Below are 23,150 nucleotides of genomic sequence, written 5' to 3' on the forward strand. Positions count from 1 at the left end.
GAAAACAACTTCATCCAAAATAGAATCATAAGGAACAAGATACTAAATAATTACTTCAGTAAAACTAGTGTTAAAACTGATATATTAAGAGCTAGAAAACACTGCTAACAGAAAATAGAGATATGAGTAATGAACAGTTCATGTTGATTCACTGACAGTATCTTAACATGGAAATTCTAAATCTACCTTCACCTCCAACAAATCCCTGTACAAACGCCTCCAAGCACTTTATTTTGCAGAAATTCTCAAGCTTATTTAATAATTTACAAGAGAGCAGAAAGTGAATACTACAAGTAACTTTGAAAAGGATTGATACAATCGTAAGACACACACACTTTTGTTTCAAAGCTACCGTAACCAGAACTGCATGGAATTGACATAAGTTGGACATAGTCACTGGGGCAGAATTAAGGATCTAGCAATCAATCCTCACACTTTCTGTCAGCTGACCTTTGAGAGCAGAGACAAAGCTGTTTAGTTGGACACAGGCTTTTCAACAAATGCTGCTGAACAATTAGGTATTCATAAGTTCAAAGATCAATTTAGACTCTGATCTCTCAACATAAACAAAAATACTCAAAAATGGATCAAAACTTAAATGTAAAAACTAAATATGTTAAAGACTAGAAAAAATTCTATGGAGTCTTAAAACAGCATATAAAAGAAGAAGCTGAACATTTTAAAACTTTAAAAATTCAATTTAATTAAGTATAATTACATGCCAGTCCTGGGCTGGCATTATAACTAGTGGGTAAAGCTTTCAGCTGCAATGTTGACATTCCTTATGGATGACAGTTCATGTCTTGGCTTCTCCACTTCCCATCCAGCTCCCTGCTTATGAGCCTTGGAAAACAGTGGAAGGTCGTTCAAGTGCCTGGGCTCTTGTCCAGATGGTCCTGGCTCTTGGCTTTGCCTCTTACAGCCATCTAGGGAGTGAACTATCAGGTGGAAATTTATTTCCTTCCTTCCTTCCTCCCTTCCTTCCTTCCTTCCTTCCTTCCTTCATGCCTCTCTCTCTCTCTCTCTCTCTCTCTCTCTCTCTCTCTCTCTCTCTCTGTATGCATACATGTGTGTATAACTGATTTTCACATACATAAAACATACTTTTTTTAAAAAAGAAACATCAATTTAAAAAGCATTCTTCAACTGCCACAAACAGGAATAAGAAATTCATTAAACTTTTCACCAAAGGTTTTAAAAAAGGCTAAGTGCATATGAAAAGATGCTTAGGAACATTAATCATCAGGGAAATATAAATCAAGACCACAATAGCAGACCCCTTTACACCCGCAATGATGGCCCATAAGTGCCGCAAGAGGATTGCAGATTCACACTGCAGGTGGGTATGTGCATCTGTGAAACAATTTTCAAAGCAATTCTGGCATTTTTATAAATAGCTAAATGTAAAATTACCCCCAAAACCTAGCAATTTCACTCCAGTTGTCCCGACAAAGAGATTTAAAAATATATATATATATATCCCTAAAGACGTATGTGACTGCCACAGCAGCATCATGCCAAGGGGACAAAAATGAAAATAAAAACCAGATTTTCATAAAAGAGTATAAAGGATATACAAAATGTTTATCCACACAATCCTATTAGAAAGTAACAAATACCCGATGCATGCAAAAACGTGGAATGAACTCAAACATTTTCATTAAGGGAAGAAAACTAAACCCAGAAGACACATATGATATGATTCCAACAATACAGTGTCCAGCACGGTAACCCAGAGAGAAAGGACATATTGGTTCTCAGAAAGTTCCTGCAAATAAACTTGAGAGCTCTTCAGAGAATGGTGGGAAAGTTCTAAACTTAATGGTGTCACAGTTCTACAGACTTAAAAAAACAGGTAAGTCAGTGATTTTTAAAATATGTATAGGATTTCTAAATGAAGTTGTCACAAATTCCTGAAAAGCAACTTGACGTTCGATTAGAAGTTTACCAGAAAAAAAGTATCTGTAATATAGAGCAAATCTCTTACTAAAACATTCTGATTATCTTTTATTACAAATATCAAATCCATGCGCCTCTGTTGTTTACAAGCAATTATATTCTAATGCAAGCTGCATGGGTAGGTGCATCTGCTTCTGCTCAGAGCTTTGGTGTGTTCAATCCTTCTCCCACCCCCTCTCCAAACCCAATCTGACATAAAATTCTAGAATCAAAGTGGTAGATCCATGCTCATTCTTTCACATCATTAATCCACTGAAAAACTACTAACTTGCTTGAAGAGGACTTCACTATCTAAAGCTTGTCTTCTGTTCTCTTGCCTTTATTTATATAGTTTTCATTGCATTTATTTGCTCGAGAGGCAGAAACAACCAAGCTGAGCAGTACAGAGGAGACACAAACATCCACTGCTAACTCATTTCACAAATGCTGACAATGGCCAGCACTGGGCCTGGCTGAAGCCAGGGGCTTAATCTGAGCTCAGCTAAGTGACAGGGACCCAACCATATGTGCCACCTCCTGCTGTTGTCCTAGATGTACACGAATAGGAAAATGGAACTGGTAGTATAGTGGGGACTCACACCAAAGTCCCACAGGGCAATGAAAGAGATGCAGTAAGAACAATCAGGGTCTTAACCACCAGGCCAGCCAGCCACCTACTTCATTATATTCCCTTAAGATTCATTATTATTAACAGCCAAAGAGCCATAGAAGAGTATCTGACCCCTATTAGGGACTCAATGATCATTTGTTGAATGAATGCATCATGTCAAGGCTGCACCGATCCTCATAAGTAATAGTTCAAACGATCTTTAGAAAGTTTTATTGATGTACAGAGATGCTAAACATAACCAAAAATTTGCATTTGCTTTGCTACCTATGCCATACATCATCAAGGCTTAGAAATATTTACTACATGTTCTCTAGAAAACAATTCTGAAATAAACTAGAAAGGAAAGTGTGTGTGTGTGTGTGTGTGTGTGTGTGTGTGTGTGCGCGCGCACGCACACGCATGCACGCACACACACACACGCACCCAAATAGGATTTGGAACCTCTATCTGCATCTGGAATGGTCCTTGCACTGACACCAATTCTGGATTCATTCCTTTGGCTAGGTTTATGACTGGCTAATTTAAATAGGCTATTGATGTCAAAGGCTTTTGTCGCAAGCAACAATAGGAAAAAATTATTATCCACACAGTCAGTGACTAGGAAAGCTTTTGTCAGCCCATGCAGTGGTCATTCTTAGACACATAAAGAGAATCCCTGTCTTTTCATCAGGCTACTAGAACACAAAGAATATTAAAACAGGAGATTGTCTTGAAGAGGAAAGTAAGAGAACTATTTTCCTATACTTTCTCATTAATGGTTTAATGATTAAACCCACAATGTGAAGAGAACAAAAAGCCAGGGTAGATTGGGAGCAAAATCCATCTCCTACTGTTGTCCTGACTTGTGAAGCCAATCCATTACGATGCACTCTGGGCTTTTCACTGTTACCCTCATTTATTGCTCTGTCAGGGAGGTGCAGAGCCTTCCCGCCCCAGCTCCCTCAGTAGATTTGAAAGGAGATACTGAACATAGGGTCCAGCATCCCTGTGTCTTTGTGCTCTTGGTAGCTGGATGTTAGTGGGGACAACCATCCCTCACCACATCATTCCTCCTCATACCACGCCTCCCATGGCAAGGGGGGCACACTGACACTCGGGAAATAGGAGATCTGCTCGCATGCTCTCAGGAGGTCATCTTTACCAAGAAGAAAGGGAACTTTCTAGTGCTAGTCTATCTTACTCTGTTGTGTAATGCTTCCTAAAAAAATTAAAGCACAAAAAGATTTACTTTTCAGAATTTCTCAAACCCCAAACAGGTCTTATCCTATCAATATTAATACTCTAATTGAAGGAAAAGCAGCAGTAAGAATTCGGGAATACTTCTCTCTCTAATAAACTACATTTACGAATCATTTATAAAATGCGTCCATTTCCTTAATTTCTACATGCTCTTACAAAGTATTCTCAATTGAGGAGTAGGCGAAGACCAAAAGCAGGTCTTCTTTGGTATAAGCATCCTGGATATTTTTAAGAGCAACTTCTATTCAATAAGCTCAAAATGACTACAGAGAAAAATTACTACAGAGATCCAGAAAAAAAGAGTCTGGAATCAGAGCCCGAGATTGTTCCTTTGCCAGCCCATTAATTTAAGGACAGTTTGATCAAAACCATTTGAGATGACAGGAGAAAAGAATAGATGAAAAAATGAATGAATCTACTTTTACCAAAGCACTTTTCACGGATTTTCCGTGCAGATTTTATAAACTATTCTGCCAAATAAACAACTATTCTAATAGAAAGTATCCATAGTATCAATTATTATCTCTGTCAATCAGAGAATGAAAGCATTCCACAACAGGCCTTGACAGAACCGACTATTATGATTGCTTCTGCAATGTCAGAAATATGTAAATGAAGACACTTCAAGAGGATTTTGACACAACAGGTTTAACTGATAGGGCGTAATTATGTCAGTCAGTGGAATTCCATTACCAGGAGGAAAGGCTGGACACCTAGATGAGGGCCTGGTATGAAAAATCCACCCATGTCCTTTTTGAGATCTTGCCTAATATAGAAAAGAAATTCCAGCCCTTAATTCCCTGAGATGATCTCTTTAAGATATATGATTCCACACATAATATTAAGTAGAAAAACTATCAAGTACCCTGTCTCTATGCTGTACCTGAACTAGGCCCAGGTTAGTGGTGAGTGGTGTAAAGTGACAAGTAAAGTGCAATGGGTGATGAGTTTCACTTTGGATGAGTTTCACACAAAACCCATTCATTATTTCAGCCAACTTTTCAGATTACATATCCGTTAATAGCCTGCCTGTTTTCTATCTAAGATTTATTTATTTTTACTTGACAGCCAGATTTATAGGGAGAAAGATTGTGCATCTACTGGTTCACTCGCCAAATGGCTGCAATGGCAGGAGCTGAGCCAATCTGAAACCAGTTGCCAGGAGTTGCATCTGGGTCTCTTCATGTTGGTGCAGGGTCCCAAGGCTTTGTTTTTGGGCCATCCTCCTCTGCATTCCCAGACCTCAAACAGGGAGGTGAATGGGAATCAGAGCAGCCAGGATACAAACCAGTGCCCATACGGGATTCCAGCACTTGTATGGGGAAGATTAGCTAATTGAGCCACTTTGTTAGGGGTCTTTTTAAAGGAATGAGTGCTCATAGGGACCATCATCCCTAACATCTGATTTCATTATTTTCTTCTGTTGATTAGAGGCCCTGAACACGTGTATGACATGCTTAACCAGAGATACTGGTCTCCCATATGTCAAGATGTTCATACTGGGTGAAACTGACACAATGCTAAGCCGTGGAGTCAAGGCCCAGATCCATGACATATTCCAAAAGCTCATAAGCAACACCTTGGGGGTTTTGTTGGGAGCTACCATGCCTTCTGATGGGCTTGAGGTGACCAAGCACTTCACAAGGACTGCTTTCAGATTCTTGTCAAGATGGAAGAACTAACCCTGGAGAGTATCTGCCAGTTCTTCTTCAGTGTGGAAAAATAGGAGTGGAAGCCAGACACACTGTGCAACTTCTGCAAAACCCTGACCATAACCCAGGCTGTCACCTTCATCAACACCTGAAGGAAGGCTGATTGGTTCACTGACAAGATGCATGCCCAGGATTCCACGATCTCTGCCATGCACAGAGAAATGGACCAGAAAGAACAAGATGTGATCATCAGGGAGATCCATTGCAGCTCCACCAGAGTACTGATTTCCATTGACTGCTGGCCACTGTGCATCATTTATGACCTTCCCACCAACAGAAAACACTACATCTGCAGAACTGGGCATGGGGGACATTTTGGCCATAAGGGTGTGGCCATTAACATGGTGACAGACGAAGACAAGAGGACTCTATGAGACATCAAATCCTTCTATAACCTCAGTGTTGCTAGCTTCATCTGTGACGGGCTGACCTTTTCTCTACGCCCAACTAGGGCTCAGTCCTTCAAGGGACCAAGGAGTAATGGGAGAGAGCAGGAAAGGGAGCCAAGAGATGAATATCTTCACGTTTTTTTCTTTGAGTAACTGTCACTTATTGAGGCAAAGGGAAAAAAAGCTATATGCCCACAAATCCTTGTTACACATGGAGGTTTAGTGTTTGTCTTTATCATTTGATAAATAACACTGGTTATTACTAACTTTCATCTGATAAACCTCCAAGGAAATGTCTTGCTTTAGGATGAGAAATCAGCAGATGGCACTCTTTCCTCTGCATCTATTCTCAAACACTTTTTCAGGGCAGAATATTAGAAGTGACTTCTTGTGAGCTCTTGAGTAAGCAATAATAACAGTATTGAAGACAAGGGATACCATTCATGCACTGGAGTCCCTCTTACGTCCATTAGGTAGATGCATCCTTCAACTCCTGCCTTCTCAAGTAAGAGGAAGACCTTCTGTGGTTAACAAATTCTGTCTCATCCAACATGAACACAAACATGTTTCTGCACATACTAAACAGTCTTTGCATCTTCATTTCCCCACCTCCTCAGCATATCATCAATCCAAGTCTTTATAAATAGGTGAGGTTCCACATGTGACTCCAGTCAAGAAGAGAGCAAGGACTGGATGAAGTCACTGCCAACAGTAAGAGAGACACTGCTACTCTCTCAGTGTTTCACAGAGCTTAGCACTTGGCGTAAAGGGTTCTAATCTGAGCACTGTTGATGTCCTTCTTATGAACATTTCTTTGTGCTCATGTAACCTATTACAGTTGTTCATAAAAAAAAGAGGTACTGAGATCATGTCTTTCATATCCCCGAGTATAATAGTCTAAATGTAAAAAAAAAGTTATTCTCAGATGAGGAGAGAACACTGGTCTATTGAAAAGTGAACTTCCAAAGCATTTCCATGTTATTGGTCCCCATCATTGGCCAAGAATTATCTTGGTTCCACAAGTTCCAGAAAGACAGCCTAATTTTTTAAATAACAATATGATATCTAATATAATGGCTTTCATATAATAATAGATCATTGGGAGAAGACTCCGATTGAGCATCTATTAGAGTGAACTATTTTCATTTTCTGTGATGTGAGGAATCAGAGGCAAATTAGACATCTAATAAGATTTCCTATAAGGGCTCAAAGAAAAGGTCCGTTCTGAGGGTTCAAATTTAAGATTTGAAGCTGATTACTGTTGTTTGCTTTATCCAAGAAATACAACAAATATTAGAACATATTGGAATTCTACAGTTTAAATTTTTCTCATGAATTCCTAAGATTGTTTCTAATTTCCATTGCACGTGAGATGTCTCATTTAGAGCTGTCAGAATGGCACAGTGGGTATAAGAAGAAGTTCGAGTGTTCTCGATGGCTGGAAGAGTGATAAGCACAGAACCACTTTGGTAGGTGTCATTTCTCCATTTCCAAAAAGGACAAGAAAGATGTTTAATACCTTTGGAAGAGTAACATCTATACTATGTACAATAGGCAACTGAGAATCCTCCTTAACTTGTAATTTTCGTGAAAAAAAAAAAAAGATTGGCCTTTCATTAGCAATGTGTTTTGTGAAGAGAGGCAGCATTCCCCAGGTGGAACGCAGACACCAGAGGGCATTTTCAAGTGAGGAGAGTTGCTCTGCTCTGATCATCGCAGCCCATGCCTAGAAAGCCCCGCTAAGCCAACAGCCCTCATTTGGAGTGCCTTCCTGGATACCTACTCATTATGCATGATTGGCACATTCTAGCCAGAAAGAACATGATGCTGAAAGCATTATGTTCATCAGAGGATGTCGGTTGGGCCAATTCGCCTGAAGAAGCCCTGAGATTTCTGAATCTTTTCTAGTGACTCTTCCAGCTTCCATGCCTTCCTCCACCCTTTTCTGGTCACTGCCTAAAAGACAGCAGGCAGCCGACGAGGACTACACATGCAAAAGGAATGGCCATCTTAGAGTCAAGCTCTAGAAGTTTGACGTGCCACAAAGCAATGAGAACTGACTTGTAAGTCTCTGTCTTGGGCAGATTCAGTAAACGTGTTTCCTTCAACACGGAAGTCAAACCAACTTACACAAATTAGGCACTACCACAATAAAATGGTAGGCTTTGGGCAAGTTGGTTGGGAAAAAAATGTGGCAATAGCTGAGCTAATTTGCCAAGACAAAAATTAGACCCATATAAGTAATCTCATAGAATCACTGACTATTTAGTGCAGAATGTGAAATGACCCCTAACTTTCACAAGTTTGGGGAGGGAGGGTGGGCTTGTCCTGAATATAGACTACAGGGTGTTGAGAACACTGTATATTATTTCATTAAGTGCTTTTTGGGAGAAGGGGATTTAGAGGTAAAACGGCTGGCTTTGTGTGGCAAGGTCATGACCTCTGACAACTTTGGAGCTTTCTCTCTTTCATCTTCTCACTCCCTTGAGACCCCTACCTTGCGGAGGAATCAAGCCCATCCAGCCAGACCAGACAGAATGCAGCATTGTTGTGGAGGGAGAAGAGAAGAATCTCTCTCTCCCTCTCGTTCTCTGTCTCTTTCTCTCTCTCTTTTTTCCCCCCTCTAAACAAAACAGATCTGAACTGAGCCAAGGAAACAAAAATGTATTGTTCCTCGCAGATGGAAGCGAGTGTCGCCTAGGTAACCAGATTAATCTCCTTTTTCTCTCCCTTCCTCTCTTGTAGTGCAGTAATCGGTGGGCTCTTTTCACAAAAAAGCCAGCCTCAAAGCTGGGGCTCTAACTAGGTTCCTAATTAGCTGCAATTTACAATGAAGACAACATGATGAGATAATAGAAATTTGCAAAATAATGACATACCTCAGCAAAATATTCCTCCTCCTAAGAACCATTTTTATACAAAAACAATAAAGAGGGCCCTTCTAAAGCAAAGCTGGAAAATGGTGGTGTATTATGTGACACAGAACATTATTGTTCGCCTCTTGTTCCCCCAATCAACAGCTTATTGTTTGGCATCTTAAATAAAAATGACTCAAATACAGGCCACATAATGATCTCCATTGCGCTAATACACTGTATATACTGAGTAGTCAAAAATGTACGGGAGCCAGTGCCAGTGGGGCTGATAAAGTAGCAGGGCCCAGGAAGGTAATTTACAATAGAATGCAATAAGCATTATTACTGTTCTTAATCACACATATCTTTCTGATTCCTGTCAGGATGCAACTCTGACATCAAAAAAGGGCACCCAAAAGGAAGACTGCTCGTTAATGAAATATGATGGATCACATTTGTTTTCATGTGGTGGTTAGCTCAAATGAAGCAGCCTCCAGACTGTTAGCCAACAGTATTCTCTTGTGTGACATCAAAGACTACCATTCAATGGGGGCAGAAAAAAAAAAAATCACAGTAAGACAGCACAGAGGGAGGAGCTCCTAGGAACTGAAAGAACCATTAATAGTAATCTCTACCTTATGTCCAAAGGAACAGAGCATGGAGAGGGAAAAAGGCCAAGGCCAACCAGCCACTGATTTCACAATGAGTATCATCAGCACCTATCTTGATGTGGGGAGAATGGCACAGGAAACACGCGGTGGGTGAGATGTGACATTTTGCTGTACAAGAGCAATTTGTCACTAGTGACAGGAGGTGCAGACCCTCGTGCCTTGTCTGAATCAAGATTACAGCATCCTGTGAAACATGGGATCCAAATAATCAGACTGAATCCAATGCCATGTTTTGCATCAACAAGAATCATTCATAAATGGCAACAGATTGTCTAACCAATCAGGAGGAAAAAAAAAAAAACAACAACCACACACAAAAGTAAGTCCACATTTGCTTATGGACCAGTAATTGTGAAGAGTACAGCTGCACATACTTGAAAACTAATGGCCCCTGGACTTTCCCATAAATAACTACTGACTAAAAACCAATTGGCCAGAGACAGAAAAAACATTAACCCCTTGGTCATTTGGCCCTTGGCTACGACAAGACAACTAGATCCCCTCACAGAGTAATTAAAAGGTAACAAGTAGGACATATTAGAGAAGATGCCAAATGGGCTCTAATGACTTTGGAGGAAAAATTGTTGTATTTGGTAATAACATTTGCAAAAATGCAAAAAAGGAAGACCATCTGGGTGTATCACAACCCCAAAGAGTTTGGCATCTGCCTTTTGGAAATGTGGCCATAATATCTTGATATGCATAGGGCTATCAACCTTTTCCAAAGAAAAAAAAAAAAGTGAAGTTTGAATCTTTGCCAAAAAAAGACAGAGAGCAAAAGGCTGTGGCCCAAGTGCTGAAAGCCAAGAACTGGTGGCTATCAATATCTGGGTCTCTGCTTCTAGAAGGTCGGTGGACTTGGCATTTACTATAAAATGAGACCTACTCACCAAACATGCTTTATTTTTTGAGTTTTGTGTAATCCTGATCATCTATAGTTCTCATCTTTAGTTCACTGAATGACTCTGTCTAACAGTTTTGATGGGTATAAGGGAAAGAATACACTGAACCATGAGGTGACTACACACAGGCTTGGAAGAATTTTTTGACATTGAGGCATTATCTAGCCTCTGCAAACTGTCAGGAACACAGTTTACCTCTTGACATCGAGGAATTAATAACATCAGTGACCAAGCTCTACCAATGCCTCTTTATCCTTGTGCGGCATCGCCCTGGAAGCTCACATCCCAAAGGAATGTTCAGTTTGGCTTTTCTGTCTGTTCACCAGGGAAGAACACAGTTTTAAGAACCATGTGAGAGCACAGATTTGTGATGCAACCTCTCCTGACACATGCACACAAGCTTGTGCTCCAAAGCCCCTTCAAGGGTGTTTCTAGTGGTTCTTCTTCATCTCCTTTCACTCAGTGCTGGGCTGTTCCAAACCTTCACTACTCACCCATTATCCTCTTCACTTTCAGCTGACCTCACTAACTGATTCCTCTGTGCACACCCATACACACACAAGTTTCTGCAACCCTCCTTGAAATATCTCTAGGGCCAGAGGATGGAGGGCCTTCCCACTAAGGCTAAACTTTCACTAAAACTTTCACTAACAGTTTCAACCTGCCTTGATTATCTTTCCTGGGATTGAGGTGTTTCCATACTGTTTCACCAACCCTTATTATATCATTTTTTTCCTACCAGCCTATTCTCCTTAAGCAACCCATATGCTCACATCATTAATATCTTATTAAATCCTTATTTCACACTGTGTTTCCCCTCCAACTTCTCCCCTGTTACCTGCTTTACCAGAGATTCTTGTTTTCAGTCCAATCTCACTGGTCAAACCTGATATGTAGCCTCTTTTATTCTACAAGCAAAGATCAGCTTTGAAAAAAAAAACATAAAAACCTTCCTTGCTGATTGTTGATGTATGAACAAGCAGCTGCTAATATTGAGGAAATGAAAAACAAAATATTCAACACATGTATCAAAGTCCAAATCATTATGAAACTATTAGAATCCCAGGAAAACAACGATCCTTCGATTTAATCCCATTAATTTTGCCAAGTTGGAACAAGACTTAAGCCGCAACCTCAATCAAAGTTCCCTGACTCATAGTTCAGTGCTCTTTTCTACACAAGTCGAATTCTTCTGCTTCACACTGATTCTTACCCAAAAATTAAGTCTAAATAAACACAAACTAACACTGAGCACAATCTTTGCAACTTTCACTCAGACTTTAATTCTATGGAAGATTTACAGACATCCCCGTTGGAGGATTTTAAGGATTCATAGAACCAAAGGAGAGAGTAGAAATAATAAACTGGCAAATCTGGGGGTTACAACAGAATTCCAAAATATAGGAATGTGAGAATTTAAAGAAAAAATGAGGTATACAGATCAACTGTCTAGGTTACTGTGGTAATTGTAGGTAGCTATAGATTATGTTCATTTGTTGTTAGCTTCTCCTGAGGCATGAGTGTGATGGAACCTGAATCTCAGCCCAGGGGCCACCTGTGAATTTCTTCCCACTCTGCAGCTTTTGCTCAGCCTAAACTCTCCAGAAGCAAACAGTCCATTTCTCCCAGGTCACCCAGGGATGTGTGTGGAGGGAGGAGTGAGTTTCTCGGGAGTTGTGCAAAGGTTCTCACAAGTTCACAACAGCGGCTATTTTCTGTGCTCAGCATCTCAGAACCGATGTACCACAGTAAGAGACATCTTTCCAGGGAAAGGCTAGTAACCCAACAATGGAGCTTCATTTTGTCTCACACCATTTGATCTAGATCAGTTCATTAGAGTTCCTTCCTAAAATACTAGAAGCATTTGAGGAAATAGTGGTCATCAATACCTTTTCACCAAAAGGACAAAAGAATATTATTAAAATCCCACAGATCATACCCACAACCTGGCTTCCACATCAGATGTCAAAGCTAGTTTGCTGAAGTTCAACTACAATGAGATCCTTCCCATAATTAAATTCTTTTGGAGAAAGAAGGAGATAGCTAGAACTGAAAGAGCCTAAGTCAGATTAGAGTAATTTCTCAATTGATTCACTGTTACAAAATGTTGACTAATCAGTGCAGAGTGATCCTTATCAGAGACATCAAATTCTACACAGTATGAAGGCAGCTAAGGGTCAAAGTTCCACCATTGCCCAATCTCCATGCCACCATGAAGATGGGAGGTGTAATCTACAATAGGAACGTGAGCCTAGGTTAGTCCCTTCTGTTCTTACATCCCTGAGGATTCCAACACAACCCTCGCTTTCCTTCCACTCTGTTCCAAAGCCAAGCCAAGTGACCCACACAGGAGGCACTCTGTAGGCACAGAATTCACTGTGTTCCAGCAGCACTTTACTTAAAGGAAGAAAACAATTAAACGGAACCTTGAAGTAATCTTGTTCTGCCTGTTTAGCCTCTTCAATGTGTGGTTAGCGAGTGTGGCAATCAGGGCTAAGGCCTGCTATCATTCGGCCTTAATTAAAAAAGACACAAGCAGCGGAGCTGTGAATTAGAAACGTAGCTGCGCACTACCCCTGATTAATTCGAGGCTCATGTTGGATTAATAACTCCAAACAAAGAACAAAAGGAAATTGTTATGCGAATTGAAGCCCTCCCAGGCCAGACAAAGGTCAAATCACAGGATTTCAATTTCATCCGGAGTCGCTTAATCAACTCCCTCGGAAGGAAGACCATATGTAGTTCTGAAAGCTGCCCATTGTAGTCCCCTTGTCACTGGACCTGGGAGACGGCACAGTCATCCTCTCAAACTATTTTCAATCGCTTCTCTTCTTTTTCCTTTAATATGACAAAAACGTCATTATTACCAGCGATTAAAGAAGAAATGTGCCCTGCAGAAAACATCCCAACAACTGCTGGTTTATGGAGGGAGCTGGGTGTTGCTGGCACAGAGCCTACAGAGCTTGCTCTCTTCCTGAGAGAGGTCTTCAGCCAAAGTGCCCGGAGACCCGACCATCACCAGGGTGACATCACTGACAGAATCCTGGCAGACTGAGGCCCTACCCACACGTGTGTGCTGATAACCACGAAAGAAGATAACTTCTATGCTGGACACAAAAGCACACAAACAGAACATTCTGTAAGGTTTCAGAAGCTATCAGAGGACACGTCTCTCTCCTATGGCTAGACATGGTTACACCATGAGATGGAGACAGGGGTCCGAGTGGCTCAGCAGCTCTGAGGGCTACAGCCAGGCCCCTTGCTGTCCCCTGAGTAGTGCTAGTCTCACCCACCCTGGGAGTTGGCTTTGCACATGGGCTCTAGTGAGGACTGATACAGGCTGAAAATGGCACACACACCCTCATTAGCAAGAAAGAGTAAATGGTTTAGAGATGTGGCTGCTTACACTTCAGCACCACCACTTCTCACTTTGTCAGTGCCCAAACACTTCTAATCGTCAACTCCAAGAAACATGACAACGTTGTCCTGAATACTTAGAAATCCAGTTTTCCTGAAGTTCTGGAAAACTAAGCAGTTCTTCCAACTGAAAGGTATGATGCTAGGTGATTTTAATATGAAAATTCCAATGTAGTTCTTTAGCTGAATGGTATAAGCAGAAGTCATAAAACGGTCATGGTGAATTTAACATGTTGCTTTTTGTGTGGGGATTGGGGGATTCTTGCTGATTTACTGGAGAGGCAGAGACTGAGAAAGAGAAAGAGCACCCCTCTACTGGGTCATTTCTCAAAAGCCCACAGTGTCAAAGCAGGAGACACAAGCTGAGTTCAATTCAAGTGTCCTTTCCATTGTGGGGAAGGATCCAATTACTTGGGCCATCTCTTGCTACCTCCCAGGGTGCATATTAGAAGTTCAGATAATCCAACATGGAGGCATGAACCTCAACTACTACAGTAAATGTGTGCTCCAGGAAACGTGAATTTTCACCTGAGGTTACTCATTGGAATGCTTAATGAAGCCCTGTATAAATGTGACCGATGCTTATAACCATGAACTCTTAGGATTTGTACCAACCATTGTGATACAGCAGGAATCTCGGCCTCTGCCATGTTCTGAGAATGCAGCTGAATGGTTGTCACTCTCATATACTCTATATTTAGTCCCTTGGAAGATTCATCTATTCCTCTGAATTTCCATGGTGCTTTATTAAGACTTTTCTTAAGATTACGTGAACCCTAAAACATAAAAGTAGCTTTGTGGCCCATTCTGGTGTCATCCTGTTACCTATAAGAAACCCCTGGAATGATCAAGACACAATTAGAACCCAGCAGACATTTCCTCCCGTACATGAAAATGAATGATTGCTGTCCATTCTCAATGCTAAGCATGGTGCTTTGCCCAACAAGTGGCATCATACTCACAAGCAGTGGCAGGACTGATTCACTTATCACTGCCTCACTGGTGCCCCAATAGTGGTTCAAGGAGAAGCACACCTCAGACACAACAGCATTTTAAGAAGCATTTTAGTTTACTGTTGTGCAAAGCCACTGATTGAATAAATTGGTTTTTGACTGATCATTACTTAGGAAATAGCAATTGCTGAAGAAATCAACAGCCTCCACAAAAATTTGGACCACGGATAAAGGACCTGCATGATTTCCTTACAGCTGTATTGCTATTATTTGGATTGGATAATTTCTCCAGGCAAAACAGCTATTTCTGCCTTTTAGGATATCCAAAGGTGTGCTGGCATTGCCTCATCCAAATTAACCCTTATGTCAGAAATATAAAGGCTACTATTTCAAGTTAATGATTTTCAAAAAAAAGCTACAAATTTATCTGTGAGTCATAATTCCCAAGGAGCATTCATGCAAGCTATGTTTCCTATGTGACATGCAAGTAGCAAATAATGAGCACATTCAGGAAGCATATTCAGATGTTTGCTATACACAGCAGAACAGCTGCATCAACAGAGCTTTTGGAGGATTATACTGTAAGTTTCCTCCAAAAGCCACTTTATTTCCTTTCTGAAAAGCCTCATTACTTGACATGCAACCCTCAGAAACTGAATCAATGTTCAACTTTCCTTATTAACCTGAAATCCAAACAATATGTCCATATCCCAGACATAAGGCTGGTGTCTTGTGTTTTTTAATAATTTACTTGTGGCCAGGGCAAGTAAACTGACAGAGCTTTCCTCTGCTGGTTCACTCCCAAGATGCTCACAATAGCCACGACTGGGCCAAGCCAGGCCAAAGCTAGAAGGCAGGAAATCAACCCAGGCTTTCCCAGAGGGCAGCAGGGACCCAATCATTTTATCTGTCACTATTGCATCCAATGGTCTGCATCAGTAAGAGTTGAAGCCAGGAGGTGGAGTTCGACAGTGATCCAATTAACCACTAAAACACATAAATTCTTTTACTGACTTTTGACATGAATTTTTTGAAAGGTTTATTTTTATTGGAAAGTCAGATATACAGAGAGAAAGACAGAGAAAATCTTCTGTCTGTTGGTTCACTCCCCAAGTGGCCGCAACGGCCAGAGCTGCATCAGTCCGAACTCAGCAGCCAGGAACCTCTTCTGGGTCTCCCACACAGGTACAGGTTCCCAAGGCTTTGGGCCATCCTTGACTGCTTTCCCAGGCCATAGGCAGAGGAGCTGGATGGGAAGTAGGGCTGCCGGGATTAGAACTGGTGCCCATATGGGATCCCGGGTGTGTTCAAGTCAAGGACTTTAGCTACTAAGCTACTGCACTGGGGCCCTTGACATAAATTTTTGATATGAAATGGGTGTTGCTATAAATATTTACTAGTGGAGTCAGTAAATGACTCCTAATTGTTGAACAACTTCAATATACAAAGGTGCTTTAAAAAAGTTGGTGGGGTCTGATTCCTAGCTCTGGCTCCTGATTTTACCTGTGTAGTGTAAATTGTACCCTGGGAGGCATCAGTGATGGTTCTGGTGGTTGGGTCCCTGCTACCCTCAAGGGAAATGTGGTCAGTGAGGACATTCAGAGTGTAAATCATATGGAAGCTCTCTGTCTCTAAACAGTTAAAAAATCTTATAAAATGAGGTTTACATGAAATCTATAAGTTATCATTATAAAATTGATTTTTCTGCACTTTCTCTTGCTATACATAAATTTCAAGAAGTATTCACACCAACATAATGTCATTCTGTTGTCATGAACTTTTAACTTTTTTTTTTTTTAAATCTAAAACAGCCCTGGGGGTGGGGAGCTACTTTATTTAATTCCTCCATCTGTTCCATATTTGTCTTCTCTGTGTGCCAAGCTCTGCGACTACAGCAGTGCATGAAATAGATGTAATCCCTGCCCTCCGAACGCTTCCATCCTCTTACTGCTGGGCAAGTGTCATGCTAAGCAGGTCTATGTCAGAATCTGACAGGTGCATGGAAGCAAAGCTTCCACATTTGCAACATCGCAGAAATTACAAGGGCTACAAGGAGTTAATTATGTATGGTAAGATGGCAGACTTACATTCCACACATGATAGAAGACTACTTCATTTTAAATATAAAATTCCTTTTGATGTCTTATAAAATGTATCTCACTCACCCAAGCAAAATACCAAGTGAATTTTGTGACAATGAAAACACACAGTCTGCTATTTTCATCCAGGCTGCATCGTATCACATTAACTAAAACCAAGTTTTATAGTAATACACATCAACTTAGATTTAGCCGCCTAAATAACTGCTTTGTGACAGCTCTGAAAAGTAAGTAATACAGCTTAAAATAACCACCAGAATTCAGAGTATGTGGAAATCCATAGACATTTGCTCAAGATGCATATTTTGCTTCAAAACAAGTTAGGCTGACTAAATTTGACCACATTTCAGACATTTATAAATTCGTGTAATAATTTGCAAGCACTAATTCCCAACTACTAAACATATCAATCTTGTCTAAGTACCAAGTAGAAGGGCTCCATGACAAACAGCCCGCATCGAACACGACTACAGCTCTTCATCTGAGTACCACATCCGGCCTGTGAACCTGAGAGCTCAGAATCTTATTTGCCATAATTATGACAGGAGTTTAAGCATTCTGATCTTTAGGGAGGAAAATAGAGTAAGATTGATAACACACACTGAATTTTTTTTGCCCTCTAGGAATCTCCAAAAACGGTTTCTCTAAACATAAAAACTTCTATTTCATATGTATACATAAAGATGTGCTTACCAAAAAAAAAAAATGAGTTTTCTCATCATTTATTAAACCCTCCCTTTCACTAAATGTCAAACTTGCTGTTACTTCAGAAAAAAAGAATTTTAATCATAATGTAAAAGAAACATGGGGAAACACTTCAAAACTGTAAACTATGCTAATTTGATGGTATCAAGTATGAAAGAAAAAGGGGAAATCATACAGAAAACAGAAAACTCCCAAATGTGAGTTTAGAGCAAAGTCGAGGAAGGTGGGCCCTTGATCCTGCAGAAAATATCAGGGACGGGTGGGAGACAAGCCAGGGAACCCCGGGAAAGGCAGGCTGCTCCTAAGAGCAGAGAGACTTATGTTGACAAATTCTTACAAAGGTTTGAGGCTGTCTAATCAATGGAACGAATCCACTCTAGCAAACAAACAAAAAAAAATCACTGAAATGACTAGCTCAACTCTCTTGCTTAAGCACCTCACTTCCTACTTTTTGGCATAATAAATTCATTAGTTTTCCAGGGAAAATATTACTTTAAATACAGAGAAGAGCAAATCGGCCTGGCTTTTCAAAAGTTCCAGAAAATTGTGCCTTCTTAGGTTGTGGAGACGCTACCGCTATCTCCTCTCTCCCAAAGCTCCCAAATCAACTTACTAACAAACCAGTGAACTGCAGCAAAAACAACAGCAGCAGCAGCAGCATCATATAAAGCAATTCACCAAAAATAACAACGGTTGCAATTATTAAGAGGAAAACATTCATAGCACTCGAGTAAGTGCAACCACCCTTCTTTGCTGTTCTTCAGTGAATCAGGAGTAGAATACCACACACAGGAACTCCGTGCATTAAACAACTAGCTCTGAAGACCAGCTTTGCTTGGTAACCTCAGCCCTTTAAAACAAATGGATTACTGGACTCAAATAAAATCTTTGAATCTGAGCAAGTCAATATGGTGTAACTATCTTGTAAATGACTCAATTCAACAGAGTCTTTTTCTTAAACAGTGGTAAGATTGTACACGAACCACATCACAGCATCTAGAGAAAACACAGTGAAGAAGGGAAGGGAACAGTAGATTTGGCCTTGATTCTTTTTTCTTCTCAACGGAAATGGCTTCGACGAGGGACCAGGGTTCTTCCTTCCAAAAATGGGCAAATAACTGCATTTCAGCATGCGAATAGTGTCACTCAGTTTGCATTAGACAGTCTGAATACAAAGGATTTTCTTTTTTATATCCACAAAAAAAACACTAGAAAATGTTTTTTTAGTCATTGATTATAATTTCTTTCTGTATTTTAAGATTTTTTTAAACAAACTTAATTCTAGCAGACTCAGTATAGTTTATAGATACAATTTCATGGGTAAGATGACATTCTGTTCATCTTTCCCTTCATTGATAGTGTTTCAGAAATGGCTGGGAGAAATCCCATTGGTTCATGGATAGACAGAGCTGGCGAATCCCTGATGATGACACAGAAGATACTGTATCTAGGTAGAATGTGAAATGAAGTGCAGTTCTTTAAAGACTCATGCCATCCTTCCAGACCTTGGCAATGATCATAAATATAAAACCGGAGGCCCTAGGAAAACAGCAGGGGTTAAGAATCTACTCTTAATGGTTAAGTTTATAGCTAGGTACAACCAGGAAGCTTCTTACTATATCGGACTACTTGTAATCCCAATGCCAAAAGTGGTGATTCTTCATGCCACAACACCTCAAAACTGTCTCTCACAGACTACTCTGGTGACTTCATTCAGTAAAGCTCTTCACATAAACAGAATAGACATCGATTCTCATGTTCCTTCCCTTACTTAATCCCATGGACTCACACTTCTACCACAGTTTGTGTTCTGAAACGCCTCACAATCCCCAACAGACTGTTATTTAACTGTTAGTTACACCAAGGACTTCCAGCACCACCAGTGTAAATACAACACTCAGATCTGTCCTACTGACCCCGGCCTGCCAGAGCCTGCTGCTTTGTTTAGATGTCTTGCAGGAGCCCAAAATTCAGCATCTTTGAAGTGGAATTTCATCTCTCATCCTGTGCTTTTCTTCAGTATTTTCCAAGGATAAATGTGCAACTACTTACGGGAACTCCGAAGCTGAACCTTCAGTAAACATCTGAGTTTCCTATCTCTCTCTCAAACCTGCTGCCGTATCAAGAAGCACAGCATGACTCTGAGCTGAGAGTGCTAACCTGTTTCACAAAGACAGTGTCTGACATGACTAGGTCATTCTTCAAGGCTAAAGACTAGACTAAAAGGCACAGGGAAGGGGATATGAAAGCATAGCTGACATACATATGAACGCCTACACGTTAAAGACGGTCTACCAAGGGCCCATTTTCCCAAAGTCACCATCCTGCGCTCAAGTTCATTCCTCTCCAGTTACAACTTGGCTCTGCCTTTAACAGCAGTCTTGGGCTACACACACTTCTCTCACCTCCACTCTTGTTCTCCAGTAGGCTTTCTACCCCACGTCCAGTCATCTTCCATCAATGCAAATCCAGTCACATCAAACATCTCCCTTCACATCACACTTGAAGGAAGTATTTTCCACAATCTGAATTCTTGCTGCTACATTACTCACTATGCTTCCTGTTGCTCCGCACCACCTGTCAGGTAGTTCCTTGATTTTCTCACATCTTCTTCTCTTCTCACAAGGTACAGATCCATAGCTTTGTGCTTTAGGAGTAGAAGGGTTTTCTGGTTGCCTACGTCACGATACTCCCTTCTTATATCTGTGTGCCACAGAAACCTTGGCGCTAGTCAACACTTCAGAAACAAATAGATATTTTTTAAATGTCCACATTTGTTCTTGTCTGAAGCTCCCTGACAAGAAGACGTTGCGACTACCTCACTCTGTGCAAAATTACCAAGACTTAGCCCATTACCCTTCACACAGCAGAGCCTTCTGAATACTGTTGCAGGAAGTAAGCTGGATGTTTCAAAACAATTTAAATTAACAGAAGCCATGGATCAGTTTGAAAGCAGTAATACATCCAGTGGTTGAAACAAGTTCATCTAAAATTAAGCCAAAAATTGGAGAGTAGAAAGTGTATGTTGATTGTCCCCTAAGAAAAGAGAGAAATGTGGCATCTCTCTGTAACTGCATGCTACTGTGTTTATACAATAAACAGACTGATTTAAAAACCAAATAGCAGGGTCTAAGCAGTTGTAACAATCCCTGGATTAGAATGGGATGATAACTAAGGGATCTGCAATATTGAATCATGACAACAAAAGTAAAAGCTCTCCTTCCATTCCCGGATTATGTTTAGCGTACACTCTAGACAGCCCTAAATGAATAACAATGAATGTATACCTCTATGAATGGTAGAAATCTGAATCACATTTTTACTGGGACGTATTTGTAAGTCGCTTTGGATGACATAATTACAATCTGCAGCAAATATCTATTTAAATATGATTCAATGAATTTAATATATATTCTAAAATTTGTTTTTGGAAACAAGAAGAAGGACATTTTATGCCAAAGTAAGACTGTTGACAGTTTAAGTCAGCAAGTAACTAGGCCTAGTGCAGAACCAAACAGATTTCATAATAAAACAACTATTTCACTTTTTCTGAGCAACAAAAATGACTAAAGATGTTCATATACAGAAGACACAGGAAAAAAGTTTTAGCTTTTCCCACACAACGATGACATATTAGCAGAAAATTTATGTTGATTCCTATTGACTATATTGCTTAGCAACTGTTCCTAATTCCTCTAAAATTGAGATACCCACTCACCAGTTTTATAGTAAGTAAAATGTACTTCAATAAAAATATTTATCAAGATCCCAAACTTCTCCAACAAATTTTAAGTGATCAGCTTAAAAGTGGGCATACAATGTAACCAAAAGGTGTTCATTTTGGCTAAAAACAATGTTAAATCTATTAAGGTTCTTTCCATGGAATGTGTGAAAACCAGCTTCTATATATGATTCCAAGCTTTTAAAAACCAAATTAAACTTATCTTTTTAAATTCCATTTCCCACATTTGGAATACTCATGTGTAACAACTTATGCCACAGCTTCACCTGAACAGCAGTATTTTTTTAATTGAGTTAAACTCTTAATTTTTAAAAATTTATTCAAAAGATAGAGTTATAGAGAGAACAGGAGGAACAGAGACAAGACATCCACTTGCTGATTCTTCTAATGTTTGAAATGGACAGGCTATGCCAAGTCAACCCAGGAGTCAGGAGGTTGATCTGGGCATCCCATATGGGTACAAAGGTCCAGGTACTGAAGCTATCTTCCACTGCCTTCCCCAGACACATTAGCAGGGATCAGGAGCAGAAGTGGAGCAACGGGACTTGAAGTGGCACTCATGCAGGATGCTGGCATTCAGGCAGCAGCTTTATCTGCTACACCATAATGCCGGCCCCCGAGGTGAACTCTTAGTCACATTTATAGGCCCGTGGACCATTGACTTCTATGGCTTTTAAGATTGTATGCTTTCTTAAGTTCCTGTGTGAAGAAAGCAATTAGAAAAGCCCCCAAATTCTAAGCATACATTGGTTTGCCAGAAAAAAAAAATTCTTCTTAAACTAGGGGGGGCAATCAAGTTCTAATATTTTGGTTGATATGATACTCTTGGATAGATCCATCTGAATAAAGAAATGAGAGATTTTGAAAGCCCAATGTCTCATATCTATGAAAGACTTCACATGAACGATCACTGCTTCATACATTATAAAACAGATTGATCCTCAGAACTAACTGTGAGGATAAATATTGCTTCACCCTCCTTTTACAATGGGAGACTGCAGCACCAAGGGGGTTAAGTTTAAGTTGAGGCAGCATGGCTCTTCACGGCTGTGTGTATATTGATACTTTCTGAGTAGATCACTAGCAAAAATACTCTTCTCTGACCCCATCTTGTCAAATAATCTTGAGCATACATGAACAAAGCTGCAGATATTACAGCACATGAGTTAAAAATATATTGCAATCTTATATAAATGAAAACAGCATGGTATTGACTTAAAAGTAAAGATCAATACAACAGAACAAAGTCCAGAAACACATTTAGAGCCAACAACATTTTCCAACAAAGATGCCAAAAACACATTAGGCAGACGGAGAATCTCTTCACTAGACAGCACCCGGGAAACTAGATATACACATACATAGAAGTGAAACTAGATCCTTACACCACATGCAAAAGCTTACACAAAACAGATTAAACACTTAAACATAGGAATTAAAATGCTAAAATTGTAAAACCACAGGGGAAACTTGTCAACACATTACATTGATCTGGATTATCTTTCTTTTTTTCTTTCTTTTTTAAAAACAAAGGGAACAAAAACAAGAAAAAGAAACAAATAGGACTTGATCAAGCAAAGTGTTTCTGCACAGTTAGAGACAAGCAATGGAAGGAAGACAATCTATATGGAATGAGAGGAAACAGTATTTTCTAAACTCTGCACCTGATTAGGGGTTAAGATAAAGACCAAATGAGAAGCTCAAGAGCAAGAAAACAAAGGATCCCCTCCTTTCCCCCAAACAAAGAAAAAAACAGAAAAAAAATCCAAATTAACCAATCTTAAAACATACAATGTCTAACAGATAAATTAAAAGAACCCTTATTAATCATCAAAACACTGCTAAAGTATCGATGCTTAAATAATATTAGCCACCACTATAATTTTTCTGGTCAACA

General features: G+C 40.0%; 1 pseudogene; it reads left to right on the forward strand.

The window, feature by feature from the left end:
• The first annotated feature begins 1,295 nt into the window (after positions 1-1,295).
• Positions 1,296-6,062, forward strand: LOC121148103 (annotated as a pseudogene).
• Positions 6,063-23,150: the final 17,088 nt, after the last annotated feature.

The sequence above is a fragment of the Ochotona curzoniae genome, unplaced genomic scaffold (assembly GCF_017591425.1).
Source record: "Ochotona curzoniae isolate NIBS_2020 unplaced genomic scaffold, NIBS_Ocur_1.0 contig_1482, whole genome shotgun sequence".
NCBI lineage: Eukaryota > Metazoa > Chordata > Mammalia > Lagomorpha > Ochotonidae > Ochotona > Ochotona curzoniae.